This window comes from Pongo pygmaeus, chromosome 11, assembly GCF_028885625.2.
Source record: "Pongo pygmaeus isolate AG05252 chromosome 11, NHGRI_mPonPyg2-v2.0_pri, whole genome shotgun sequence".
Lineage (NCBI taxonomy): Eukaryota > Metazoa > Chordata > Mammalia > Primates > Hominidae > Pongo > Pongo pygmaeus.
The window spans coordinates 31,400,831-31,415,563 of NC_072384.2; the positions used below are offsets into that span (position 1 = coordinate 31,400,831).

At 41.4% G+C, this 14,733-nt stretch overlaps 1 non-coding gene across 1 annotated transcript; it reads left to right on the top strand.

Annotated features, from left to right (window-relative positions):
• The first annotated feature begins 13,016 nt into the window (after positions 1-13,016).
• Positions 13,017-13,120, top strand: LOC129032289 (small nucleolar RNA U13). The gene has a single exon (XR_008501300.1). It is a non-coding gene; the product is annotated as a small nucleolar RNA U13 (small nucleolar RNA).
• The last annotated feature ends 1,613 nt before the right edge of the window (positions 13,121-14,733 follow it).

Genomic DNA, 14,733 nt, shown 5'->3' on the forward strand with positions numbered 1-14,733 from the left:
CAAGTGATCTACCTACCTCAGCTGCCCAAAGTGCTGGGATTACAGGTGTGAGCCACTGTGCCTAGCCTGGCATTACTCTTATAAAGGGTTCACCATGGTAAGGTTATAAAAACATTTCTATGAATTTGTGAATTTTGTTCCTAGAAATTTCATACTTTGCTTTTTTTTTTGAGACAGTCTTGCTCTGTCACCCAGGCTGCAGTGCAGTGGTGCAATCTCAGCTCACTGCAACCTCCAACTCCCAACTTCAAGTGATTCTCATTCCTCAGCCTCCTGAGTAGTAGCTGGGATTACAGGTGTGTGCCACCATGCCCGGCTAATTTTTGTATTTTTAGTAGAGATGGGGTTTTGCCATGTTTACCAGGCTGGTCTCGAACTCCTGGCCTCAAGAAATCCACCCACCTCGGCCTCCCAAGGTGCTGGGATTACAGACATGAGCCACCATGCCCGACTATACTTTGCTTTTTTATTAAAAAATGTCCAAGTCCTTGAGCTATCTGGAATTTAGCTTTGTATATGGCTTGAGAGGGAATTAATATTATTTATCCTAATCAATGGCCAGATGTCATAAACCAATTCATTTTATATTATATACTGATGTTGTTTAAAATACTAAGTGTGTGTGTGTGTGTGTGTGTGTGTGTGTGTGTATACAAAGTCTATCTCTACATTTTCTAGTCTATTCCTTTGACTTATTGCCTGTTCCTAAACCAGTACCATGGCTGCTAGGTTTTATGTCTAGTAGAACAAATTCCATCTCCTTGCAGTATCTTTTAAAAAACAAAAATCTCACAAATAAGTAAATAAAACTTGCATCCAAATATGCTAAATGACTTGGTCATATATCATTTAGAGATACAATTCAGAGAATAATCTCAGTCTTCTGAGTTCAGTCATTTATTTGTTCTGTTTAACAGATTTTTATTGAGTATCTACTATATAACAGAGTCTGTTCCAGCTTCTAAGGATCCAGTAGTGAAGGAAACACAAAAATCTATGCCTTTATGGAGCAAACACATATTCAACATTATTATTTATTTTTAAATAGCTACATCTCTGCTAAATTTTCCAGTTTTTGAGAAATAAATTTTAGTTATTAATTCAGCATAATTAGAAGAGTTGAAATCTTACACTTCATATCTCACAGCTTATTTTTCTTACACATACATTTTTTATTTTATTTATTTATTTTGAGATGGAGTCTCGCCTGTTGCTCAGGCTGGAGTGCAGTGGTGCAATCTCAGTCACTGAAACCTCCACCTCCTGGGTTCAAGCAATTCTCCTGTCTCAGCCTCCTGAGTAGCTGGGACTAGAGGCACATGCCACCACACACAGCTAATTTTTGTGCATTTAGTAGAGAAAGGGTTTCACCATGTTGGCCAGGCTAGTCTTGAACTCTTGACCTCAGATGATCCACCTGTCTCAGCCTCCCAAAGTGCTGGGATTATAGGCATGAGCCACCGTCCCTGCTCACAGTTTTTTTTTTTAAACTCTACAGTTTCATTTCTCTTTTTTTAATGCAAAGTAGTCCTTTCTCTATACCCATGGTTGATTTCTAAAAACCCCTTTGTAGGAAAATTCCCTGTCAAGAGCATAAGACTTTATGAAGCAAATGAGGAAAATTGAGGCCACTATTAAATTACAAAGAATACATATTTTCCTTAGCCATTTGTTCAAATAGGACAATACATCTGGCACATATTATGTATCTAAAATTAGTAATTAATTCCCATTCACCACTTCTTGCTTTGGGATAACTTTCTAGAACTTCTCTTTTATGAAGTTTCAGCAAGACGCATGATTATTTTACAACACATGATATTCATGATGAGTCTTTTTTCCCCTGTTAGTTCTGGTTGCTACATTTCTTGTTTTATGACTTACAGTTAAATTACTTCCACTCTCTACACCCAAAATGATCCCAAGAGAACTGAGTAACTTGAGAGAAGTTAAATACAATTACATGTTTGAACTCCAGAGTTATACAGATCTGCTTCAGACTTAGCTCCCCCACAGAAGATGTGACTTGGATAAGCAAGGTAACCTCTCTAAGTTAGGTTTCTCCATCTGTAAATTGATAAGAATAATATGTACCTGCCTCATAGGATTGTTGAGAAAATTAAGTGAGGTACAATATGTAAAATTAATATCTCAGTGCTTGGCACATAATACATGTTAAATAAGTGTTAGCCAATGTTATTATTGGTATGTTTGTTAAGACCATTTCACTACAAAGAACAGTGGTTCCTCTGGGTGATGGGAGCAGGAGTATCGTGATGGTATTTACGGTAATAAGGACTTTAAGAACCTTCTGGCATATCAAGAAAAGCTGTCGAGCTGGGCCTCTTGAACTCTGGAAGTCACTCAGGAACTAGAAGCATCCAGTGGAAGAGTCACTGATCTGAGTCATCTTCTTGCTGCCTTGGCAAGTTCTGGGATCCCATAAATGCAGTGACTCAGCATCCCTCCATCTGTACTGCTACCATTCCCATTTCTACTAATTTTTCAACTCTCCTATAAATACCTTTTGATTTTGGCTTACCTATAGCTTCTGCTTGTTCGTAACTGCTCACTCATCCTTTCTGATAACTCACAACTTCAACTTATTCACAACTTCTCAGTTCCACATGAAATTTCTAGGCAATAATGTCTGTTTGACTCAATAGTATCCCTATTGAAACAGAGGTTCTACGCTAAACCTCCTTGTGGGCCATAAACCATAGAAAAATTGATGGCCTTTGGATCATAAGCACATTCCTGATTCTAGTCAGCTGAGCTGGCAGAACTGGGGGTTGAGGGGTTCTGGAAGCGGGGTAGAGAACGTGGCACAGAACATGGCGACCTTCTTAGTAGGACCTACAGGCTCTGCAGTTCCCCCCAGAAATGGGCTGTGCGGTGACTGGCTTGTCTGTAAACTACACTTTGGGTAAATTACATCTCATCTATTCAACATAGCCAAAAAGAAATGTCTCACTCCTCCTCCATTTATAGTTTTTATTACTTTGGTTGGTTGATTTTAAAGGGCAGTAACCTAACTTGAACTAACTTAGACAAAAAGAGGAATTTATTGGCTCACAGAATCCAGGAAAGGTTTAAAAAGTTGCTGTCCAAGTCCAGTCTTCCCATATAACTTTGTTTCTTATTTTATTTTTATATTTATTCTTATTTTTATTTTTTGAGATGGAGTCTTGCTCTGTCACCCAGGCTGGAGTGCATTGGCACGATCTCGGCTCACTGCACCCTCCGCCTCCTGGGTTCAAATGATTCTCCTGCCTCAGCCTCCTAAGTAGCTGGGACTACAGGCTCGTGCCACCATGCCCGGCTAATTTTTGTATTCTTAGTAGAGATGGGGTTTCACCATGTCGGTCAGGCTGATCTCGAACTCCTGACCTCATGATCTGCCCGCCTCAACCTCCCAAAGTGCTGAGATTACAGGCGTGAGCCACCGCACCCAGCCTGTTTCTTATTTTAAATTTAAACCCTATTTCCTTTTTTTTTCTGATCCCCATAAACTGTGACTCCAAGCTTGAATGATCTAATGCTATCTCAGTGACCTGTTTCTCACTTATATAACACTTGGCCCATATGTGTATGGTTCGTTTTTAGCTCCTCCAGTTTTCTTTCAAACTCCTTTTACTCTCTCACATTCTTCATGTTTTACTTTCTTTAGTCTTGGGATTCATGTTACTTCCCCTTCCTGTATTCTGTCTTGAGTAGCTGAGGTATCTCCATAGTGCTTCTCATTTCCTTTTAGTTTCATTCCATTCACTTCCCTAAAGTTCTCTCCTGCTTCTTCCTTGCCTTTTTCTCATTGAGCTCATGAAGTTCTCTCCACTGTCTCAAGACAAAGGTATAACTGTTGGAATAAGTAACCTTGATTTTCTCTCCTCAGCAAAAGTTCATGTTGGGGATCCCTGGTGCACTTTTTCTTATCCTCTTATTGCTATCTCCACTATTTCCTGAAATTCATCTTCTTGTTTTTATCCAGTGTCTTCTATTGTTCCCTTTATCTCCTCTTTCCCTTATAGAATCAGTTAATTCTCTATATTCAAAAGAGTAAATGTTACCAGGTATTTCCCGTATTGCTTTGCTAGGGCTGCTATAATGGAGTATACCACAGAGTGGGTGACTTACACTACAGAAGTTGTTCTCACAATTCTGAAGGCTGTAATCCAAGGCCGATGTGTCCACAAGGTTCATCTCTTTTGAGGCCTCTCTTTGGCTTGTACATGGCCATCTTCACCCTGTATCCTCTTAGGGTCTTTCCTCTCTGTGTGTCTGTCTTAATTTGTGCTTTTCATGAGGACACCAGTCATATTAGATGGGGCCCGCCCTAATGACCTCATTTTAACCTAATTATCCCTTTATAGACCCTGTCTTTGTTTGTGCTGCTATAACAGAATACCACAGACTGGATAATTTGTGAAAAAAACAAAAAACCAGAAACTTATTTTTAGCATTCTGGAGACTGGGCTAAGATCAAGGCATAGGAAGATTCATTTTCTGATAAGGGTCCTATCTCTGCTTCCAAGATGGTGCTTTGAATGCCATGACCTCCAGAGGGGAGGAATGCTGTGTCCTCACATGGCAGAAGGCAGAAGGACAAAAAGGGACAAACTCCCTTCATCAAGCCCTTTTATGAGGGCACCTCATTCCATTCATGACGAAGGAGCCCTCTTGGCCTAATCACCTCTTAAAAGCCCCACCTCTTAATGCGATAACATTGGCAACATTTAAATTTTGGAAGGGACAAATTCAAACCATAGCAGATTTTATCTCAAAATATACAAAATACAGTCAGTCATATTTGGCATACTAGGGGTTAGGACTTCAACATCTAAATTTGGGGGTGGGGGCAATATTCAGCCCATAGCATTGCCTATACTTTAAAATCCAAATCAAAATTTTACTTCTTACCCGGCACAAAGGCACACACCTACCATCCCAGGCTACTGAGGAGGATGAGGCAGGAGGACTGCTTGAGCCTAGGCATTCACCTCCAGCCTGAGCAACATAGTGAGACTGTGTCTCTTTAAAAAAAATTTTTTTTTTAAATTTCTTTTCTTCTTCTCCAGGAAGTTTCCTGATCCAAAGAACTCACAGTGATTAGGTCCTTGTAGAACTTGTATCAAAGTTTTTATTCTTATCATTCATTGGTAATCAGCCTGTTGTTTTGCCATATTAAATTATTATGTGTGGTTTGTGTTGTTAATTTCTTAACCAAACAAGATGAGATGAAGATAAACCACACCTTCCACTTTCTGAATCTCCATAGTATGTTATGTAGCACTTTGCTTGTTGTATGTCCTCAATATGTAATTTTAATAATTTAGTCAATGTTCTACCACTTCAGATTCTCCTAAGTTCAAACCATATGAAAGCTGTCCACCCATTAATTGTTTTCAGTCAATTCCTAAAAAATGTATTCTTTTTGAAAAGGGTCCTATTCCGTCACATTAATAAGAATTCAGTTTGGTGAAATCAGAACAGTTGTGGATAGTGTTTGAGGTTGACCCTATCTAGATCAAAACCAGCAGAAATTAGTGGTAAGGCTTCGATGGGGTCAGTTCAGGAAGAGGTTTTTAATAAGATAATGGTCAGAGGGAAGGTGAGGGAGTCCCTTCAGTTGGCAAGAGGAATTTTGAGCACAGGACACCCCCGAGCTGCAAGTCAGGCAGAGGGACACTGCAGATTCTACTCAAGTCTGTGGCAGAGGAAGAAGCATCCGCTCAGAGGACAGCACCCTGGGTGAGTCTGAGGGAGGATGCATCCACTAAGAGGACAGTGCCTCAGGTGAGTCTGAGAGAGAAACGCTGCCTCATTACTCAGTGGGTGCAGGAGCCCTTTTTACTGACTGCTGCATTGTCAGGATCCATGGTTGATCTGTGGAAGAGATTTTATCTCCCTTTGTGGAGAAAAACCCTCCTGATCCAATGAGTGTGGCCTTGCAGAGGTCCTCAGTTTCCACTTCACCAGAGATGCTTCCACCACTGGTGCCTCAATCTCCTACCACTGGGTCTTGAAACAACTCTCCAATATTCCTAAATGGTCTTCAAAGAACACGGGGCTTGAGGCCTTTCTCATGTAGCCACATGCACATCACTAACAAAGCAGCCCTCTCACAAAGCAGCACGTAACTTCCTCTTTCTCAACAGGACCCTTGCCCCTCATTGCCTTCCTTTCTCAAACATGGTCATCCAAAATTCCATCTACTGTCAAGGCTTATTAAATATTCACTGTTTGGGGGGCACAGTGGTAACTAACTTCAGAAACATTTTTCTTTGACTGCAACAATTTGCTGAAGTGTAGTACATTGCCTTTCTATTGCTGCATGACAGATTATTACAAACACAGTGGCTTAAAACGAATGTGTTCTCTCACAGTTTCTGTGGGTCAGGAGTGCAGGTGTGGGTTACCTGGGTCCTCTGCTCTGGGTCTCATCAGCTCAGACATGGAGTTGTAAGCTGGGGCCATGACCTCATCTGAGGCTCACGGTCCTCTTCCAGGTGCACTGGTAGTTGGCACAGTTCATTTCCTTGCAGTTCGTTGATTGCTATTGTCTAAATTTATGTGTTCCCGCCTCCCAAATGTGTATATTGAAACTCTAACTCCCAAAGTCATGTTATTAAAAGGCGGGGCCTTTGGGATGTGAGTAGGTCATGAGGGGGGAATTAGTGCCTTTATAAAAGAGGCCACAGAGAGCTCGTTTGCCCTTTTTGCCCTTTTACAAAGAGAAGGGGCCATCTATGAAGAGGGGGCTCTCACCAGACACTGAGTCAGCAGGCACCTTGATCTTCGCTGTCACAACCTCCAGAACTGTGAGAAATAAATTTCTGTTGTTTATAGATTGCCCAGACTAAGGTATTTTGTCATAGCAGCACAATCAGACTAAGACAGTGACGAAGGTCATTGCTAACTCTTGCTAACTCTCAGTCAGGGACTGCTTTCAACTCTAAGAGGTCACCCTCAGCTTCTTACCAAGTGGCTCCTGCAGCTCCCCATACCTCTTCTCAAGGACTGTTTGATTTCTTCTGTGCCAGCGGAGTCTCTCTGAGTCTTCACCTTCTAGAAAGTTACCTTCTTCTTTTTTATTTTTCTTTTTTTGAGATAGAGTCTCACTCTGTTGTCCAGGCTGGAGTGCAGTAGTACAATCACAGCTCACTGCTGCCTTGACCTACCAGGCTCAAGCAATCCTCCCACCTCAGCCTCTTAGTAGCTGGGACTGGAGGCACACACACTGCCACATCCTGCTGATTTTTAAATTTTTTTTGTAGAGATGGAGTCTCTCTATTTTGCCCATGCTGGTCTTGAGCTCCTGGGCTCAAGCAATCCTCCTGCCCTGGCCTCCTAAAGTGCTGGGATTACAGGTGTGAGCCACCGTGCCTGGCCAAACGTTATCTTCTAAAAGTTAGGCTCACCTAGGATTATCTCTCTTTTGATTAACTCCAGCATAACTAATTAATAACCTAATTACATTACTTCCATCTATCAAAGTTCACCATAATTCTCACTGCCCTCATGAAGTCCTTTTGATTAACCACCCCTGATGTTGACCAAAACTAACCCTCATAGCTCCCAGGTATTCCAAACCATCTATCTGTTAAATATATACAAGACACACTGTGTATCAAAAACTAGTATTCTGTGTTTATGCTGGAAATATATTGACCGCTTTGTGTGACTGGCCAATGGTGTCAAAAAGCCTGAAGAATATTTTGTCCCCAGGAAAGCCTAAACATGATCTGAAACACAAAACTGAAAGCTTCACTTGTTTCCACCCCCTCCAAAGGCTACAATCAATATCATGCCCTTAGACCAAGAGATAAACTGTATTGGAAAACTAAAGTGTCTTTTGGGGATTGAGCCGACAACAGATGTAGCCTCATTGTGATCCCAAACTCCAGGCCAGGCTAAAAGTATCCAGACCAGTGGTCTAGAAGAAGCTTTGCTTTCTAATGCAGAGGGTCTCAAACTTGAATCCATCAGATCCCTCGGGGGCTGTATCCCTAAGCCTCTTCCCCAGGGTTTCTGTTCAGTAGGTCTAGGGTGGAGCCTGAGAACTGCAATCCTAACAAGTTCCCAGGTGAAGCTGTTGCTGCTGGGGCTGAACCACATTGAGAACCACTGTTCAGGAGGGAAGAACCAATGGGCAGAAAGTACAGAAAAGCTAGGTTTAGCTCAAGATCTGGTGGAATCTTTCTTTAAAGCAGTTCCTATTCTTCAACAGCAGAACAGGCTCTTTGATAAAAAGAGTTTTCTATTATTGGAAATAAGCAGACATTGAATAATTGCTCATTGGCAGATATAAAAATGATTGCTGCAATAAACAGTAGTGTCCTAAGTACAAGAAGCTGGGATTGATCTGGGAAGATTCATGCAGCAGAGGCACATGGAGTCCTACTAGGACACATTATCAGGAAAGGAAGTGTAGATGCTGCATGAAATATCCTTGGTATTATCTGGGAGGGAATTTAAAATTTCACCAATTATAGATGTGAAGTTAAAGTGGTAATTAGGAAGCAATGATTAGACTAGGGCCAGGAATAACCAGACCTGTATCATTCTAGAAAGGATTATGTGGTTCATAACTGAAGGGTGAGTAGAAATAAAAAATCAGAGCAGAAGGAAGGAAACCAAGGCATTCCAAGATGGTAATTCACAAGTGCTGGGCATCCCATACAGTGTCCCTATGGCACAAGTCTGGTCAGTTGTTTCTAGATTGAAAGAGTGGGTGGAGGATGGGGTGGCAAAGCAGGACCCCTAAAGGAGATGAATTAGGCAAAACAACAAGTTGTACTAGAATTGCTTCTCAAACCTGGCTGATCATCAGAGTCACCAAAGTGTAGCTTTTAACAACTACTGATCTCTGAATCCCATTGAATTCAAAATTAGCAATGGAGGGTCACAAGTAGTGGGAGGAAGATAGGAATCTGTAATTCCCAGGCACTGCCCAGTTTATAATTCATTGGCCCTGATGATCTCTACCAACGATGCCTGGTAGTTACACCTAAAGCTGTTTGGCAATAGAAGACTTGGGCCTGTGGGGTATTTCATATAAGCAATCCCTTCCAGTCTTCTTGATAAAAACAAAATCATCTTTCTGCATAGGCCACTTCAAATGAACCAGAGCACATCCACTTTTACGTTTGTTTTCTCTATACTGAACTACAATATAGTAATTTTATTATATTTTCATTAAAAAATTTTAAAAACTTCCACTTTTGTAACAAATTGTTTAAAAACCATCAGATAGTTGTAGAAGGAGAGCCAGACTTTGAAGACAGTTGAGAAGGAGGGCCAGAATTTGAATCCCAGCACTACCACTTAACTTGCAGTAACCTTGGGTGAGTTGTGTAATTTTTCTGAGTCTCACTTTCCTTATCAGTATATTGTGGGAAATGATGCCAACCTTGGAAGTGGTTATGCTCGCCTTGAGGTCATTGTTGTATTCCCACTTCCTGGTACTTTGCAGTTGCTCACAGCACATTTGCTGAATGAGCTAAGAGTTTATCTGTAACCGTCTAACACAGCCCCTGCTTAAGAAAAGGGTGTTAGTGTTATGATTACTGCAAGCTTTCCTTTTCCTGTTTTTTTTTTTTAATTTTGTTCATCATTCTGAAATAATACATATGCTTGTACTCCAGATTTCCGAAAAAGATACGCTGGGGAGGGTGTTGGGATTTGGCAGGGTAGAGTTGAGAGATGGTCCAAGGGGACTTCATTTTGACCTATAAATTTTGTAACTTTTTCAAGGAATATATATTCATGTATTACTTATTCAATTAGAAAAAAATAGAAAAATCGTAAAAGTAAGCTAAAAAACCTCCCGGCCAGGCGCAGTGGCTCACGCCTGTAATCCTAGCACTTTGGGAGGCCGAGCCAGGTGGATCACGAGGTCGGGAGATCGAGACCATCCTGGCTAACACGGTGAAACCCCGTCTCTACTGAAAATACAAAAAATTAGCCGGGCGTGGTGGTGAGTGCCTGTAGTCCCAGCTTCTCGGGAGGCTGAGGCAGGAGAATGGCGTGAACCCAGGAGGCGGAGCTTGCAGTGAGCCGAGATGGCGCCACTGCACTCCAGCCTGGGCGACAGACAGAGCGAGACACCATCTCAAACAAACAAACAAACAAAAACCTCCCTTATATCACCCCATGAAAGCTCTGCTTAGGAGTTCATCTTTAATTTTTCACTTATAATTCTGCCCCCCAACACACACACACCCATAGTAGACAGCCCACTTTCCATCTAATTAACATATTTTCCTTCCATTGTACAAGCTGCCCTGGATTGCATAACCTGTTTCTGCTGGAGAAATATATACATCTCTTCTTTTTTAGCAGCTGCCTCACCCTCTCTCATCTAAACCCTACATCTTATCATGTTCAGAACCATTTCGATTAACTTATTTAAGCCTCTTACCTTATCTCATCTCATTGTGAAAGCCTCTGGTTACCACATCTCTTTTTCTCAGTAGTACACACGCTGAGTTTATTGCGGCCTGGGGACAGAGTGGCCTCTTAACCCTTTGCTGCCCCAAACTCCCTTTTTGACAGCTATCAGTCCAAAATTCTCTGCCTGGCTGTCAGGACCCTTTGGAATGGGGCCTCACTTGACTTAGCACTTTCTTGCACCCAGAGGTAGATCCTCCGCTCCTCTAGTGAATGATAAACTTCTTGTGAGTAGAGCCTGAGGCTTTAAACTGTTTATGTCTCTTTTGTCGAACGGTGCCCCTTGGTCATATTGGAAAGCCTCCTACTGAATGAATGAAACTGGAGTTTTGATCTTGTATTTAAAAAAATTCATTTAGTCTCTACTTTTTGTCTCTGGTAAATAGAAGTTGCGGCCAAGAAGCAATCTGTCATTTTTGAAACAAGTAAATGGTCTATTATTTTTCAAGGTTATCTTTAACCTCTGATAAAAATTTTTAAATGTTAAGGTTTTAGCTTTTTTTGGCCATGTACTTAAACCTGTACGGAACTCTGCTCTGGGGCACCCTTTGTAGTTTTCCCTCTATTAATGTGGCTGAAAACATCTTTAACTTCTCCATTGGCTGTAGCAGAATATATTGATTTTATAGTTTATTTTCAGTGACAACTAAATCATTTGTTGGAAATATATTATTGGAGAAATTTCAATATCTTATCAAGAGATTTCGTTTGTTTTGTTTTTTGGAATGTAGGGGATACTACTTAGTAAAGACCATTGCCTTTGGAATTAAACCTGGGTTTGAATCTTGGATTTGCCGTTTAGTAGTTATGGGGCTTTGGAATACTAATTTCACTTTTCTTTTTTTTTTTTTTTTTGGAGATGGAGTCTCACTCTGTCGCCCAGGCTGGTGTGCAGCAGCGCGATCTCAGCTCACTGCAACCTCCGCCTCCTGGGTTCAAGTGATTCTCCTGCCTCAGTCTCCTGAGTAGCTGGGACTACAGGCACACGCCACCACACCCGGCTAATTTTTGTATTTTTCAGTAGAAATGGGATTTCACCATATTGGCCAGCCTGGTCTCAAACTCCTGACCTCGTGATCCACCCACCTTAGCCTCCCAAAGTGCTGGGATTACAGGCATGAGCCACCGTGCCCGGCCCTTATTTAACTTTTCTAAGCATCATTATCTCATCTCTAAAATTAAGATAAAAAGAAAAAACTGCCCATATATGACTATTATAAGGATTGAATGAGAAAATGATATTAAAGACAGACCACAAAACAAAAATGAGACATTCTCTTCCTGCTTTTACTCTATGCATATACATCTGTGTGTGTGTGTATTCCTTTACCATCTCTCTATATTTCACTATGCAAACCATGGTGATATATGTGATAAAGCAGTACCTGTAAGAAGTTCCTAGGAAGCTATAGTTACATATGTAAAAAAGGAGGACTACACGTAATTAGAATATCAAGGTACAAAGCTTTCGACTGCAGATCAGTGGTTGTCAGCCTGCTTTCAGCCAGAACACACCTGAGGAATGGTGATTCACAAGGACACACTCCCCTTTTAAGCCTGGGTTCTGGTGTGTCAACACATGCCCTATTATTCTTACTCACCAGGATTGAAAGTGAGTAAGTGTAGTGTTAGGGGTAGCAGTAGCTCTGAAATCAATCATTTTTTTTTTTGAAAAAAAATTACATTAGTAGCAAATCTCATCACTTTCACTGCTAGCAGGCACAAATGATTTGGCTGATGTTGAGAAACTGTCAGAAAAGGGCCAGAAACTAAAATGTCTGCAAGGCCAGGCTGATAAATGAGTGAAGTGAACTGAATAGGAGAACCCACAGGAAGCCATTAGGAAGACCTTGGTGCACAAGAGTACACGTACACACACAAACACACACACACTCACACACCTCTAAACTTTCACATGCTCACCAGCTCCAGCACATCACAGGTCCAGTAATGCCAGCTCCTCTAGTGTCTCAAAAACAGCCAGAAGTGGCTCACACCTGTAATCCCAGCACTTTGGGAGGCAGAGGCAGGCAGATCACAAGGTCAGGAGATCGAGACCATCCTCGCTAACGTGGTGAAACCCCGTCTCTACTAAAAATACAAAAAATTAGCCGGGCGTAGTGGGGAGCGCCTGTAGTCCCAGCTCCTCAGGAGGCTGAGGCAGGAGAATGGCGTGAACCCGGGAGGCGGAGCTTGCAGTGAGCCAAGATGACACCACTGCACTCCAGCCTGGGCGACAGAGCGAGACTCCGTCTCAAAAAAAAAAAAAAAAAAAACAGCCAGAAATCTGGAATTTTATGTGAAATCTCTGGATTTTATTCAAACCATTTTAAAACAGTACGAGACAAGTCAAACACGTTCACCGTTTACAAGACCCATGGGCTACTAGCCTGTAACTAAACTTCTTCAGACCAAATGTCTTTGATTCCATACTCTTATCAGTAAAATCACTGAGCATGCAATCTAGAATATAATTTGTAAATTATAAGCAAGTACTAAAAATCTGTAAATTAAATATTAATAATGCCTTTTTTTCTCTTAGGAAGAAAGCAAACATAAATATGTTGATGCTTTTGTAGTTCATAAGCATGATGATTAGGTGTTCACATTCAAGTGTGGGATGTGCCATCCTCAAACCTTGTCATGATGTCAGCACTTTGCCCTTCTGACATGAAAATAAATAGCAGATAAATAGATGTTCTCACATTTCACTTCGACACCCTCATGAATCTCTGTGGGTGTGCAGCGCCGTGGAGACCACCACTTGGACCCTGAAAGCTGTAAGGACTGGAAGACAGGGGGACCTAAAGAAGTAAAAGTCAGTTCATTTCTCCCGCTCTTCCACTCCTGACACTCAAATTCTCAATTCCTCTCCCAAAGCAGTCACTATAAAGAGTTGTGTTCTTTTTTTTTCCTTTCTGTGTGTATTTTTTGTTTTTATTAATTTATTCTAAAGAAATGGTTTTCAGCACCTGGGGACAAATATGGCTGCCCACATGGGACTTTACATTCTGTTAGGGGAGACAACTAATAAAAAACTAAATATGAAATAATGAAAAAAATAATAAACATGAAATACGGTGGTGCACATCTGAAATCCCAACATTTTGGGAGATCGTGGCGGGTGAATCACTTGAGCCCAGGAGTTTGAGACCAGCTTGGGCAACAAAACAAGACCTCATCCTTACTTAAAAAAAAAAATAAGGCCAGCAACAGCAACAATAGCAATGATTCCCTTTCTTGTGTCTGTGTTCCTTTGCTCTGTAACTCTGAGTGTACTTTCCACTTTGGCTCTGACCTTGACCATGTGACTTGCTTTGACCAACGAAATATGACGCAGTAGAGGCTTGAAGAGTCCTTGTGGTTTGGGCTCTTGGACCCCTGCTGTCATGTGATGAACTAGGCTCACCTTCTTGATGAGGAGAGAAACATAGTCCAGTCGTCTCATCGCTGCAGCCAACACCAAGACACGTGTCAGGCATTTGAGTGAGGCCATCTGGCACCAGTCAGCCCCAGCTAAACTGCCAACTGACCACAGATGCATGAGTGAGCCTAGCTAAGATCAGCCAGAAGAACGGCCTAGCAAAATTGTGAACTAAATAGATGGTTGTTTTAAGCCACTGCGTTTTGAGTTGGTTTGTTATGCAGCACAAGATAATTGATACAAGCTGCAGCATGAACCAGATACCATGCTAGGATCTCTCTTTACCATCATCCTGGGGCTGTCCTCTGCTTTTTCCTGTATTGGATCTCATGTTTCTAGTAATCCACATTTTCCTCCTGCTTGGTTTCCTTCAGTGACTTCCCAAGAAAGAGTACATGAGCAGTAAATTAATTGTATGAAACCTTGCATGTCTGAAAATGTCTTTTTTTTTTATTTTTTTCGATTCTTGTGTTTAAGTGCTAGTTTGGTTGGGAGTAGAATTCTAGGTCGTTAATTATTTTCTCTTAACATTTTCAAAACCTTACTCCATTGCTTTGTAGCCAATACTCCTGTTTACAAGTTAAAAGTCTATGCCAAAAGATGATGAGACCACCACTTAATATCTGAAGTAAAAGGACAAAGCTGAATTTACTCCTTGCTCTAGTGAGAGCTATGATGGTCAGAAACAGTCTTTCCACGCGGAGCAGGCTACTACAGTTTTGAGGAAGCATGAGTTCCGGGAGTTCAGAGACTTCAGTAGGATGTCATTATTTGCAGAATCACAGTTCCTTAGGGGAGGGGAAACTTTGTTGATTGTTCACCACTCAAAGGTGTTTTTACAGGAGTGAGTCCATCTACGA